Source organism: Chrysemys picta, chromosome 22 (genome assembly GCF_011386835.1).
Source record: "Chrysemys picta bellii isolate R12L10 chromosome 22, ASM1138683v2, whole genome shotgun sequence".
Taxonomy (NCBI): domain Eukaryota; kingdom Metazoa; phylum Chordata; order Testudines; family Emydidae; genus Chrysemys; species Chrysemys picta.
This window is the reverse complement of record NC_088812.1, coordinates 16,924,731-16,938,215: the sequence shown is the minus strand read 5'-3', so window position 1 is coordinate 16,938,215 and position 13,485 is coordinate 16,924,731. Positions and strand designations below refer to the sequence as shown.

At 56.6% G+C, this 13,485-nt stretch overlaps 1 pseudogene; it reads right to left on the bottom strand.

Annotated features, from left to right (window-relative positions):
- Positions 1 to 7,090: 7,090 nt before the first annotated feature.
- Positions 7,091 to 10,498, bottom strand: LOC101945888 (leucine-rich repeat-containing protein 3-like; annotated as a pseudogene).
- Positions 10,499 to 13,485: the final 2,987 nt, after the last annotated feature.

Genomic DNA, 13,485 nt, shown 5'->3' with positions numbered 1-13,485 from the left:
CTTGTGGCCTCCTGTACTAATTTCAAATATTAATCATTCCAATATGGTGGTTCATTTATTTCTATTGCTGTGGTGTCTCGGAGCCTCAGTCAGAGGCTGACACCCCACTGTGCAAGGCGCTGTACTAACAGAACAAAAAGACAGTCCCTGCCCCAAAGAGCTTCCAGTGATGCAGGGGAAATTGGCTAGGAACAAAAGTGAAAGTGACTGGAGTTTTAATTTGAGTAGAGAGCAAGGCAAAAAGTTGTGACCAAGAGTCGTAAAGCATGAAAAACCTTTAATGGCCCCATTACTGTCATCTGAGCACCTCACAATCTTTATGACTTTTTCCTCATGCAGCCCTGGAGGCAAGGCAGTGCTGTTATCCCCACTGTATGGGCAAGGAACAGATCGGCTAAGGGACTCAGGCATGCCAACACCTCCCTTTTAGGCACCTTGCCATCCAGTGGAATTCATTGCACTGTATTAGCTACCCAGGCATGATGAGAGTCAGGCATGGCAGAGAAACCACCTAGGCTAGCCAATAGGAAGAGAGAGAGTGTGTGTGTGTGTGTGTGTGTGTGTGTGAGAGAGAGAGAGAGAGAGAGAGAGAGAATCTCCCCATTTCTTTTGTTGAGCCTGTTCCATTTTGTATAAATAATTAGTCACTACCAGGACTTGAAGCTGGGTCTCCTGCATCCCAGGTGAGCTCCCGACCCAGCAGGCTGTTGGGTGCTCTGGGGGACTTCCTTAATCTCTCCTGTTTGAAGCTGCTCCACTTTGTATAAATAGTTCAACAGTCCTGGACGCAGGTTCAGGTCTCTGCTGCTCCTTCATGCCAAGGCAAATGCCCTAAACACCAAACTATAGAGTCACTCTCGCTTGCTGTGTGGCCCAATGAATATTTAATACAAAGTGGAACGGCTTCAACATGGGAGCTTCCCCATCCCAGAATACCCCAGGGCACAACCCTACCAGTTGGAAGACCTGGGTTCTAGTCCTTGCTTCAAATTGTGGTGATTTGAATACAGGCCTCTGACCTCTCAGCTGAGTGCCCTAACCTCTGGGAGGTCCCACCCCAAGGTATCTTTTGTGGGGGTTAGGCACGTGTATCGCTGGCAGCCCAGATGCCAGCTCATGGCGAGGTAACCATGTCTCAGGAACACTGACAAACACATCGCTGGACTCAGGCTGGCTTACCTGTGGGTTAGTGTTGTTAAAACAGGTATTAAAGTTCCAAGCGTTTAGACTTTATTGAATGCTTGAGTGGCTGCCTGCATTAATCTCATTTACAACATCTGTCTCCCATATTGTAAGGTAATGTTCAAGCATTCGTATTGTGAGTCTCTGTGACAATGTAAATCACTGGACGAGAGAGACATGAACTCGTGCAGTGGTTTTCAACATTTTTTCATTTGTGGACCTCTAAAAAATGTCTAATGGAGGTGTGGACCCCTTTGGAAATCTTAGACATAGTCTATGGACCACAGGTTGAAAACCGCTGAACTAGCGTAAAGTGCTGGTCTCTAACAGAAGCTGTTACCTCCTGACCAACAGGGAAGGCCTGTCAACCCCAGACAGACTATTGTGGAACATTAAAGAGGACAAATGACTTTGTTGTTCTGCTCTTCCCTTCAGTGAAGATGAGTCATGCAAGTGGATTCCTCCCATCAGCTGAGTTCACAACTCGAGTACAGGGGTTTTAGTTCCCTCCTCCCATAACGAGAAGGAAGTGTATCTCGATGCTGCTTGGGCTCTGGGGGGCAAAGTTTTCTAGGCATAGGGAAGAGATCCCCAGTGCTTGGCCTGGGTTAGCCCTAAAGGACATCTCGAGCTTGCTGATTATAGAAATGTCTATTAATTTTTGAAACTTAAAATTGTAACTCATTTGTGTGGGCATGTTCACCTGCTTGAACCTTTTAAATAACTCTCTTGTTTCTTTTTCCTATATAATAAATCAATAATAAAAGTTTACCAAAGGACTGGCTACAAGCATTGGCTTTGGTGTCTAAAGTGCAACTGAGCTGGGATAAGTGACTTGCATCTGAAGAAGTGAGGTTCTTACCCACGAAAGCTTATGCTCCCAATACTTCTGTTAGTCTTAAAGGTGCCACAGGACCCTCTGTTGCTTTTTACAGATTCAGACTAACACGGCTACCCCTCTGATACTTGAGCTGGGATAAGTGACTGGTCTTTTGGGCCTGGGAGTAACCTGAATATTGCTGTGATTCTTGGTGTAAGGGACCAACTATCACAAAGGCCGGCTCACTTGGATGCGAGACAGACTGGGATACCCAAGGGGGCTCTGTAACTCCATGTTAAGGTTGTTATAGTGCCTTAGATGTTGACACTTAATAGCTGGGTGTTGAACCCTAAGTCTAGAGCTCATAGCTACTTTGGGGGTTGTGCCCTGGTTTGTAACAGTCTGCCCTTAGGTTGTTCTTGAGCAGCTGCAGGTCATCAGAATGAGGTGGAAGACCTGAGTTCAAGGTCTTGCTTCAAATTGTGGTGCATGGAGATTTGAAAACAGGTCTCTGACCTCCCAGCTGAGAGTCCTGACCTCTGGGCTTTTGGGTGTAATAGTACATGTAGGTAGGTCCCACACCAAGCTATTGTTTGTGAGGGCTAGGCATGCACTAAGAATGCCTGCCCCCATCATGAGGAGCTAGACCAGGGGCCACCTAGTTTGAGAATCCTGCTATGGCTTGGGATGTTGAGCTATTTGGTGCCATGGGGATTTAGGCAGCTTTGCAAATGCTCACCAGTGGAAACTTAGGCACCTAGGGGATTTAGGTGCCTATATCATTAGATGGCAGCAGGCGCTCAGTGGCCCCTAAGTCCCTTTGTGAATCTAGGCTAGTTCCTCAAGACGCCTATGTGAGCTGCCCAAGGTCAGGCGGGAAGGCTGCGATGGTGCAGAGAATTGCACACAGGCTCTTATCCCAGGTTAGTGACCTAGTCTCCAGATCATTCATTCTCAGTCTAAAATGTGGGGCTGGGGGCGGGGTATTTGTCTTAATTTGCTCATGCTTAAAACTTAAAGTCAAATTAAAAAAATAAATATGAAACTTGGACTAACATGCACAAAGCCTGATCTAATAAAATAAGGCAAACACACTTAGGACATAACAGGAAACTTTTAACAGAAGGAACAATTAACCTGCAGAACTCACTGCCACAAGCTAATAGGGAGCAAAGTGTTTAGTGGGTGTTAATAAAAGATTAGCCACTTATGGGACCAGCGCTATCCCCTGTTCCATTTGATTATAAAAGCCACACACCAAATAATCTCACCATGGTGGGAGCTGAACTCATGAGGTCCCCCCCACACCTCCGGGGGGTGGGGGTGGGGTAGGAATATTCCCCAAGTGCTATTATTGGATAATAGTTCATTAAGGGATGGGCTGATACTGTGCCACTCTGAACGGTGGGACACCAGACCAGTTCAGACCATTGGTAGTGTTAGGACTAATAGATGTATTGGAGCATAAGCTTTGGTGGGACATTCATCCGACGAAGTGGGTATTCACCCACGAACGCTCATGCTCCAATATGTCTGTTAGTCTATAAGGTGCCACAGGACTCTTTGTCGCTTTTTAGAGATGAAAGGGCTGGTTATAAATAACCTGGCGAGAGGCTGGAGCTTTGCAAACCCAACCTCCGCCCCAGATGGAAATGAGCACTTTGAGCATTAAACAGGCCCACTACAAACGATCGAATTTTCTGACTTGAAAGGCCAGCTCAGTGCAAATGACTGTGGTGAGGTTCCCGGGCAGCAAGGACGTGCAAAACTGAGGGGCTGTAATTGATCGTGGTCCGGAGCCTTGTCCAGGACGCTCCAAGCAGAACATTTGACCACAACAGAAGGAGCTGTGCTAATAGTAGCTATCTCCATGGAGATGCCTTCTCTGGCCAGTCATACCTAACAGCTCCCTCGTGCTGGCAGGAAAATGCATGGGGACCAGAAGCAGCGCTTCCCACATCTGGGCAAGCCAGGAAGCAGCAGGGAGAGGATCTGGGACGCACCTATGGGAGTGAAGGTGTTCAGTTGTGGAGTCCTACAGGCCTGTACTGAGCCGGTCTCCCCCAGGATGTCCCTCCCTTCAGGCCAGGCTGGTGGGCCCCACGCTGGGACTCTGTCAATGGTTTCCTCCCCAGAAATGAGCAATGCTGCGGGCGTGACACACAGGGGCCTTTGAGGACACCAGGAAACTGGGGGGTTAATTTTTTCAAAACAAAACCAGAGGAAGCCTAAATCAGCATCCAACGTGAGTCAGGAAAGATGCCATTTGGTTCAGCCGTAATCGCCTTAAACCCTCGCCGGGCAGGAGAAATTAAAAAGAAAACCAAGTGCCTAAATCTCAACTGAGCTACAAAGCCCAGGGCCCCGCCCCCTGCTGGCTCTTCTTGTACCAAGAGGCGGAGGGTATGAAATAACAGCATCCCAGCCAAGTGCCATTCCCCCTCCAGTTTCTCCTCCCCTAACTTATCCCATAGTGTGGCTGTGAGCTGTTAAAACAGCGGCCCTGTTCCTCCCCAGGGCTGGCTGCATTTTAGGCCAAGGGGGGAGCGAGGTGTGTACTTGCAAAGGATTTGACGGTTATTTGGGATGAAAGGCGCTATTGGCAGGCAAACTCTTTGTTCTTCTCCTGCTCTCACCCGCTGAGGAGAAGCAGAGTGTGCACGCGGGTGGCTGAGAACGACTGGCTGGAAAGTGGTGGTGGGTGGGGGGGCAGATGGGCCTGACGCACCCCTGAAAAGCAGGGATTAGAGGAGAGGGATTTATGGTGGTTTCATTGTTAATCCCGCAGATTAAGCTTTTATGTCCCTGCCAAACCCCCCGCTGCTGTGGGGAGAGGGGGCCCTTGCAGAGAACAGGCCCAGCCTTGGGAAAACTGCCCCCAACACCCACCTTTCACACTCCTCTCAGCCCCCCAAATACAGCTCCTGACCACTGTCTCTCCACCCAGACAGCCTGACTCCTGCTCCCTCCATTCCCATCCGCTCTGCCTCCTCCCACCCCATGACTCTCTCCTCACCGCCCCCCCCCGACATGTCCCGGGCCCCTCCCACAACGACATGTCCCGGGCCCCTCTCACAACTCCAAGGCCCACTCCGGCTTCTACCACGACTCCTGTCTGCTTCCCCTGACCTCACTCCCTGTCCCTTTGTCCCCCACCTCCTGCCCCCCCCCCCCCCCCCCCCGCGCCACATCAACTCCCAGCCCATCCAACCGTCAATTCCTGCCCCCTGCCACATACCCCCCTGGCCCCGGCCACCCTTCATAGTGGAGATGGGTCACCAGAGGAGAGGCTGGGCCTGGTTCTGACCGGCAGCACCTCGCTGCCCCATGAAATCACCCAGCCCCTCGGGCCAGGCCGACAGAAAAGGGGCCCCGCTGACACTGCAGGGCTTCCTAGTTCCTCTCCCAGGAATTCCTCAGCAGGCTGACCCAGCGGCCCAGGCAGGAGCTGGTTTTTTAAGGCCTGGTGCCCCTGCTATTTTAACCTGGGTTCGCTAAGCCAAGTTTGTAGAGTCATCGATTCCAAAGCCAGAAGGGACGACTGCGATCATCCAGTCTCACCGCCTGTATAACACAGGCCAGAGAACTTACCCCAAATAATTCCTTCTGACCTAGAGCAGATGTGCTGAGAAAACATCCCAGCTTGATTTCAAAACGATCAGTGATGCAGAATCTCACCATGACTCTCGGTAAAGTGTTGCAATGGTTAATTACCCTCCCTGTTAGACCAATTCAGACTGGAATAAGGTGCAAGGGTTTAACTACCACTTCCAGCTATTGGATCTCGTTACAGCTTTAAGAACAAACCTCCTTTGCAATGCGGACATGTCCTAGATCAGTAACACAAACCTCCCCGTCCTAACCCACCTCGTTAGACCAGTACAAACAGTGTGTGTAGAGCAGGCCTTAAACTGATCTCGCTTATTTCCCTTCGCGTACGGTAGAAGTGCATGTATTTCAATATAACTGCATCCCCACTACAGGGGCTAGACCGCTTTCTCTAGAGGGATAGAATTAAAGCGCTACAATTTGTGTGTGTATACCAGGCTTAAATCAGGATTTAGGAAGCCTAATTGTGTTATTAAAATGCATCATTGCTACTCTACAGCAAAGGAGAGGGACTGGCTTATGAGTGTCTATAAACCTAAACTGACACAGGAGTTCATGGCTCATACCCTGCCCCCGGAGTAAGGGAAGGGGGCTCGGATTATCAGCCAACCTGGCCAGAGTGCAATCAAACAGAAACCCCGTGACTAACCAGGCAACAGTGACCTGGAACTCAACTGCCTCGCCTGGGCAGGAGTCAACGTGGCCCTAACAGGGGATCTGGAGCTGTGGCCCGCCTGGGGTCTCACTTCTCTAGGTGTAGCTGGAGGTGGCCGACTGTCTGGCTTCTTTTTCTTCTGAGGCACCGGTGAGTGAGATCTGTGCCTGCTCTCCACTGGGCCTCGGGAGGTGCCGTGCCGGTACCAAGCGTCCCGGCACGAGTCCTTTCTCGGCACCGAACAAGGATGTGTTAGGAGCCGGGTCCCCATAGCCCGGGTCCGAATGGGGGCATAGAGCTGCATGAGGATCTCTTTAAGCCACTGCTCCCTTTCTTTAAGAGTTCTAGGGCGGAACTCGCAGCCGATCTCACAGCGATCCTTTTGGTGGCCCTCCGCTAGGCATCGTAAACACGAAGAGCGTGGATCACTCTTTGGCATGCGCTTCGTGCAGACCACAGTTTTTAAACCGTGGGGACCGCGGCATACAACGGCTCCGGGGAGTCGAAACCGGGGGAACCCTCAACAACTCTAATCACTAACTAAAACTACTAAGATAACCTATATACAAAGAACTGTTGAACACCCTTGCTAAGCAAGGGCTACGGGAAGTTCCAGCCTACCGTCACTGGCGGTAAGAAGGAGCAGAGGGGGTGATGGGTCGGCAGGACTCTATATTGAGCGCCATGAAGGCGTGACTCCAGGGGGCGCCCAGACCAACCTGACAGACACTGCTATGGGAAAAATCTTCCGGTCACCATGCACGTCCGCGCACATACACCGGATTGGAATTGACATGAACAAGCACTCAAAGAAGAACGCAGAGTTTGGAGACCAGCTCTTTATTTGGTTTGAGTTTTAAAAACCATTCAGCAGGTAGAACACAGCTGTCTATGCTAGTAACTCGCAGCAGCCTTCCCAGCCCCACAGGGTCACTGCGTGCCGCTAACTAGCTGGTTATGAAACTGATCGGTGGTGGCCCAGTTCGGAACGAGTGAGAAGGACAGTGATCCACAGAGGAGGTCAAGCCAAAAATAAGATGTTTAATTAAGTCAATGGGAGCTGCTGGGTGCTGAGCACTTTTGAAAATCAGGACATTTACTTCGGTGCCTAAATAAAGGGTTTTGCCGTCTAAAATTAACCCCCTAGTTTTGAATATCTTCATCCCCCAGGCAGGTGCTTCTAGACCTTCAACAGGTTATTTCTTCACCTCTTGAACAATAAGCTAAATAAATTGAGCTCCATCAGCCTCTTGCTCTGAGGTAGGTTTTCCAGAACTTGAATCATTCTTGCAGCTCTTGTCTGAATCATCATTCTTTCCATCCTCCTCTTTGAAGAGTGGATGCCAGGATTGGACACTCTTGGTCCAGCATCGCTGTTGTGCTTCAGATTCATGTCCTACTTTATTCTGGAATAACTTCCCCATGTAGACAAGCCCTAAGGTACAGATGGGGAAACTGAGGCACGCAGATGCTAAGTGACTTGCCCAAAGTATCACAGGAAGTCTGTGGCAGAGTAAGAAACAGAACCCAGGTCTCTCCTGGCCCAGGCACCACCAGGCCAACCTTCCTCTCTAACCTTTCCAGCATACTCTGTATGGATTTGGTGCCGTGCCGATTTCTCAGCCATCGTGGTTCAAAGTCCAAACCTTCCCCTTTTAAATACAGCTCCCGCCCACTGCAAAGAGTCTGGGTCAGAGGATGGTACTGAGCGTGTCTTCCTCCATCTCCTCCTCTTCTTCCTCTTCCTCCTCTGGACTGGGCTGCTTGATGGGCAGGGACTTGAGATACTCCAGGTGCCTGCGGGTTTCGGCCTGGTTCCGCTGAACGTAGTAGACCACGTAGGCGATGAGCATCGTAAACCAGCAGAACATGGTGACCAGCATGGCCACGTCCGTGGTCCTCTGCTGGACACTGCAGAAGTCGATGCCGGTGTTGAGCAGGAGGGCGAAGGGCTGGCCGACGTACTCCTCCCGGGCCGCGCTAGAGCACACCACGTCCTCCAGCGTCTCGGCCTCCAGGGGCAGGGCCTCCAGCAGCTCCTGCAGGGAGCAGCCGCAATGCCACGGGTTGCCGTAGAGGCGCATCTTGGCCCGCAGGGTGGAGGCGGCCTCGGCGGGGCCCAGCTGCTGGAGCCGGTTATTGGAGAGGTCCAGCAGCTGCAAACGGCTGCCCAGCTCCCCGAAGGCGGCTGGGGAGATGTTCTCGATCAGGTTGTCCGAGAGGTAGAGTTCTTGCAGCTGGCGCAGCTCCCGCAAGGTGCCGTCTGGGAGGCCGGTGATCTCGTTGGCGTCCAGGTAGAGCACGCGGGTGTCGCGGGGGATGCCCTGGGGGATCTCCCTCAGCTGCCCGTGGGTGCATCTCACTACCCTGCTCTCCAGCGGGCAGCGGCAGCCCTCAGGACACGCCAGGCCCCCATACTGGCAGAGAACGACGACGAGGAGCCAGGGCAGTGCTGGCATTTCTGCATAGCTCCCCCTGCCTCGCCAGGACACTCACAGCAGGGAAAGAATCCCCGGGACGCGGGCTGGCCACCCCGTCTGGAAAGCAAGAGACAAACCCCAGGATGTAAAGAGCACTGGGAGGTGGGGCAGTGGGGGCGGAAAGATGCTGGCAAGTGTGGGTGTGTGTAGGGACGGGGGTAGGCCACTGTCAGGGCAGGCTGCAGAACAAGAGGGGCCGTAGGATTAGTGGTTAGAGCAGGGAGCTAAAAGTCAGGACTCCTGGGTTCTAGCCCTAAAGCTGGGAGGGGAGTGTGGTCTAGTGGGTTAGATAGAGCAGGGGGGCTGGGAGTCAGGACTCCTGGGTTCTAACCCAGCTTTGGGAAAGAGGTGGGGTCTAGTGGTTAGAGCAGGGTGGAATTCAGAGTCAGGACTCCTGGGTTCTATCCCTACAGCTGGTAGGGAAGTGGGTCTAGTGGGTTAGACCAGTGGTTTTCAAACTGCAGATTGCAACCCAGTAGTGGGTCACGGCAGCACTGGTAAGCACCGCCGACCGGGCCGTTAAAAGTCCAGTCGGCGGTGCTGTCCGGCTAAGGCAGGCTAGTCCCTACCTGTTCCGACACCGCGCTGCGCCGGAAGTGGCCAACAGGAGGTCTGGCTTCTAGGTGGGGGGCCACGGAGCTCCATGCGCTGCCCCCACCCCAAGCACCGACTCCGCACCAGTTCCCGGCCAATGGAAGCTGGGTGGGGGGCGGTGCCTGCGGGCGAGAGCATAGGAACCAGAGGGGGGACATGCCACTGCTTCTGGGAGCTGCCTGAGGTAAGCACCCTCCGGAGCCTACACCCCTCACCCCCTCCCGTGTCCCAAACTTCGGTCAGAGCCCTGTCCTGCACCCCAAGCCCCTCATTCCCGGCCCCAGCCCAGAGCCCTGCACCCCAGCCCTGAGGCCCCCAACCTCAGCTCCGTTGGGTCACAGGCCAATTTTCTTTAACTGAGTCATCAGAAAAAAAGTTTGAAAGTCACTGGGTTAGACAGAGCAGGGGGGCTGGGAGTCAGGATTTCTGGGTTCTATCCCCAGCTCTGGGAAGGGGGGGTGTCTAGTGCAGTGGTCTCCAAAGTGGGGTGCCCAAGAGGCTCCTTGGGGGTGCGCAGCAGAAAGAGCGCTTTTTTTGTCTTTTTGCTTCGGCGCGGCAGGGGGTGCCTGCTCAAAAAAGTTTGGAGCCCACTGGTCTAGTGGTTAGAGCAGAGACTGGGAGGGACCCACTCCACCGGGGATAACAACAAAGGAAGCAATTCAAACAAAAAGACCTGTGCCGCTGCGGCTGCCCCCCAGCGATAGCCGAGTGCATGTGTGCAGCAGGTGCCTGAAGAACTAAACCCCGCCAGCACCCTAGGGTGCTAACCCCTCTTCCCCCACCCCTTGCCCCTGAGCTCCTGGCTGCCCCACCCAATCCAGCAGAGCTCCACACACACCCTTGCTAATCACTGGGCTGGAGGGCTGGGGCGGGGGGCTCAGGAGCTGCTGTGCCCGGCGCTGCACGAACCCGGCTTTGTCCTCCCCGGGCGCCCCCCGCGCTCCTGCCCGGAGCCCTGGGGCCGCGCATCCCCGGGCTCGCCATCACCGCCCCCCCGCCGGGCCCCCGGTAAATGCACCCACCTGGGGGGAGGAGGCGGCCTCGCAGCTGTCCCGGGCTCCTCGTTCCGGCTCTGGGCCGGCCCCAGCCCCGGGCATCCGCCTGCCCGCTCCGGCAAACTTCCCCGGGGGGACCGGCCGCTGCCTGCGGGCAGAGCCCGCCCCGCCAGCGTGCGTCAGAGCTGCGCCCCCCCCCCCCCGAGCCCGGTCCCCTCCCCTGCCTCCAGCCCCCCACCCCCACAGAGCCCGGTCCCCTCCCCTGCCCCTCCGAGCCCCGCCCCCTCCCCTTCCTCCAGCCCCCCACCCCCACAGAGCCCGGTCCCCTCCCCTGCCCCTCCGAGCCCCGCCCCCTCCCCTTCCTCCAGCCCCCCACCCCCACAGAGCCCGGTCCTCTCCCCTGCCTCCAGCCTCCCTCCCCTCCCCTTCCCTTCCTCCAGCCCCCCACCCCCACAGAGCCCGGTCCCCTCCCCTGCCCCCCCCCCGAGCCCGGTGCCCTCCTCTTCCTCCAGCCCCCCACCCCCACAGAGCCCGGTCCCCTCCCCTGCCTCCAGCCTCCCTCCCCCGTCCCGAGCCCGGCCCCCTCCCCTTCCTCCAGCCTCCCTCCCCTGCCCCCCCCCCCGAGCCCGGTCCCCTCCCCTGCCTCCAGCCCCCCACCCCCACAGAGCCCGGTCCTCTCCCCTGCCTCCAGCCTCCCTCCCCTGCCCCCCCGAGCCCCGCCCCCTCCCCTTCCCTTCCTCCAGCCCCCCACCCCCACAGAGCCCGGTCCCCTCCCCTGCCTCCAGCCTCCCTCCCCTGCCCCCCCCCCCGAGCCCGGTCCCCTCCCCTTCCTCCAGCCCCCCCACCCCCACAGAGCCCGGTCCTCTCCCCTGCCTCAAGCCCCCCACCCCCACAGAGCCCGGTCCCCTCCCCTGCCTCCAGCCTCCCTCCCCTGCCCCTCCGAGCCCCGCCCCCTCCCCTTCCTCCAGCCCCCCACCCCCACAGAGCCCGGTCCTCTCCCCTGCCTCCAGCCTCCCTCCCCTGCCCCCCCGAGCCCCGCCCCCTCCCCTTCCCTTCCTCCAGCCCCCCACCCCCACAGAGCCCGGTCCCCTCCCCTGCCCCCCCCCCCCCGAGCCCGGTGCCCTCCTCTTCCTCCAGCCCCCCACCCCCACAGAGCCCGGTCCCCTCCCCAGCCTCCCTCCCCCGTCCCGAGCCCGGCCCCCTCCCCTTCCTCCAGCCTCCCTCCCCTGCCCCCCCCCCCGAGCCCGGCCCCCTCCCCTTCCCCTTCCTCCAGCCCCCCACCAGAGCCTGGCCCCCAACCTCCCTCCCTGCCCCTAACCTCACACAGAGCCCGCCCCCCTCCCGGTCCCCCAGCTCCCCATAGGGTGACCAGATGTCCCGATTTTATCAGGACAGTCCCGATTTTGGGGTCTTTTTCTTATATAGGCTCCTATTACCCCCCACCCCCCTCCCGATTTTTCACTTTTGCTGTCTGGTCACCATAGCTCCCCACCAGAGCCCTGGTCTGGAAGCTATGAAATATTCCCCCCACATGCAACCCCCTTTCTCCGCCACACCTCCCCCAGCTCCACACGCCACCCTCTGACACCGCCATTCCCCTCTGACACCCCCTCTTCACATACCCACTCCCCAACCCCCTACTCCCCTTCAACCCCCACACTCTTCCCCCACGCCCCATCTCCCAGCCCCTCCATACACCCATTCCCCCAATCACTGCCACCCCCACGCATCCAGTCCCCACTCCCCATCCCCCAACACTCCCCAAGCTCCCCCTCCCCCATCCCATGCCCCGACACCCCCACACACTTATCCCCCACCCCAGTGGGGCAGACGCTGCTCTCTCCTCACATTCCCCGATCCTTCTGGGATGCAGCTGGCAGCTTCCAAGTCTGGGGGCCTGGCTAGGGTCAAAGGACACTCCCCTGAGAGTCCCATTTAGAGCAGCCCCCCCCCCCAGCTCCTTCCAAGGGGAGGGGTCAGGCCCCCAATAGCTTTGGTTTCGTAGCACCCTGGGGACCTCCTGCTTACCCCAAGGGCTGCTAGGGAGAATGTGGGAGGGGCCGGTTAGTTACTGGAGGTTGGGGCAGAGGGGTGCTAGGGAGCGGTCCATGGGACAGGGAAGTCTCTGGGGGTGTCGGGAGCATTTTAGGGTCCCAGCCCTGGGCAGGGGGGAGTGGGGAGTGGGGGAGGGCAGGTCCTTGGTCATTTCCCCATCCCAGATTTCAGCTTTACTTAGAACAGCCTCCCTCGCCCCCCCCCCCCGAAATCCACAGCAGGCAAGACAATTCCAAAGCCACATGCCTCGGCCCACACTGGGGGGACAAGACTGGAGTAGGCACAAGCTGCCCCCAGCTCTGCGCAGGGGTGCAGAGAACCCCCCCCACTCGCCTTCTGCTTTGTGCAGGTTTAGCAGAGAGGCTGGGGCCCGGAGAGGGGTGCATGGCCGGGTGGGGTGAGGGGGAGCTGGAGGATCTCACAGGCTGGCTGGTTGCACTTCACTGGCAGCTCTCAGAGAGCCCCCACTGCTCCTCATTGTTCTCACTGCAGGGGGTGGGTTCTCCATTGTTCCCAGCGGGGGAGGGGGGATTCCCATTAGGAATTGGGGAGGTGGGGGAGATACTGGGAACTGCACTCCCGGGACAAGCTAGCTCTGGCGCTTTCACCTCCATTGAAACCCAGGGGAAGGCAGTGTGACCTAGTAGCTAGAGAACAGGACGGGAGTCTATCCCCAGCCTTGTCACTGTATGACCTTGGGCGAGTGACTTCTGTGCCTCAGTTTCCCCTCCCTCCTCTCAGCTATTCCTGGGTGCTCACTGGGATAGGGAGCGACTCATTCTGGCTGTGCAGCACCCAGTACATCAGGGGCCCTGATCTCAGCCGTAGCCAGCACAGAAATAGAAACCGAAGACTGAAGCGCCTTCCCCGCTCTGTCACAGCATGAAAGAGACACGCAAGGGGGAGTGAGCAATTGGGGGCCTCGCCGCACAAACACAAAGACCCTCCTGCCTGAAGCGAACTTGCAGATCAAAGCTCCAGCAACCAGGCCCGAGATGGCAAAGGTTAATTAGTGGCAGGCTGCAGAGATAGCCAAGGGGAGGGGGCTGGGAGTTTGCGGTGGCTTGAAAGGCTGATGGGGACAAATTCCAAAAG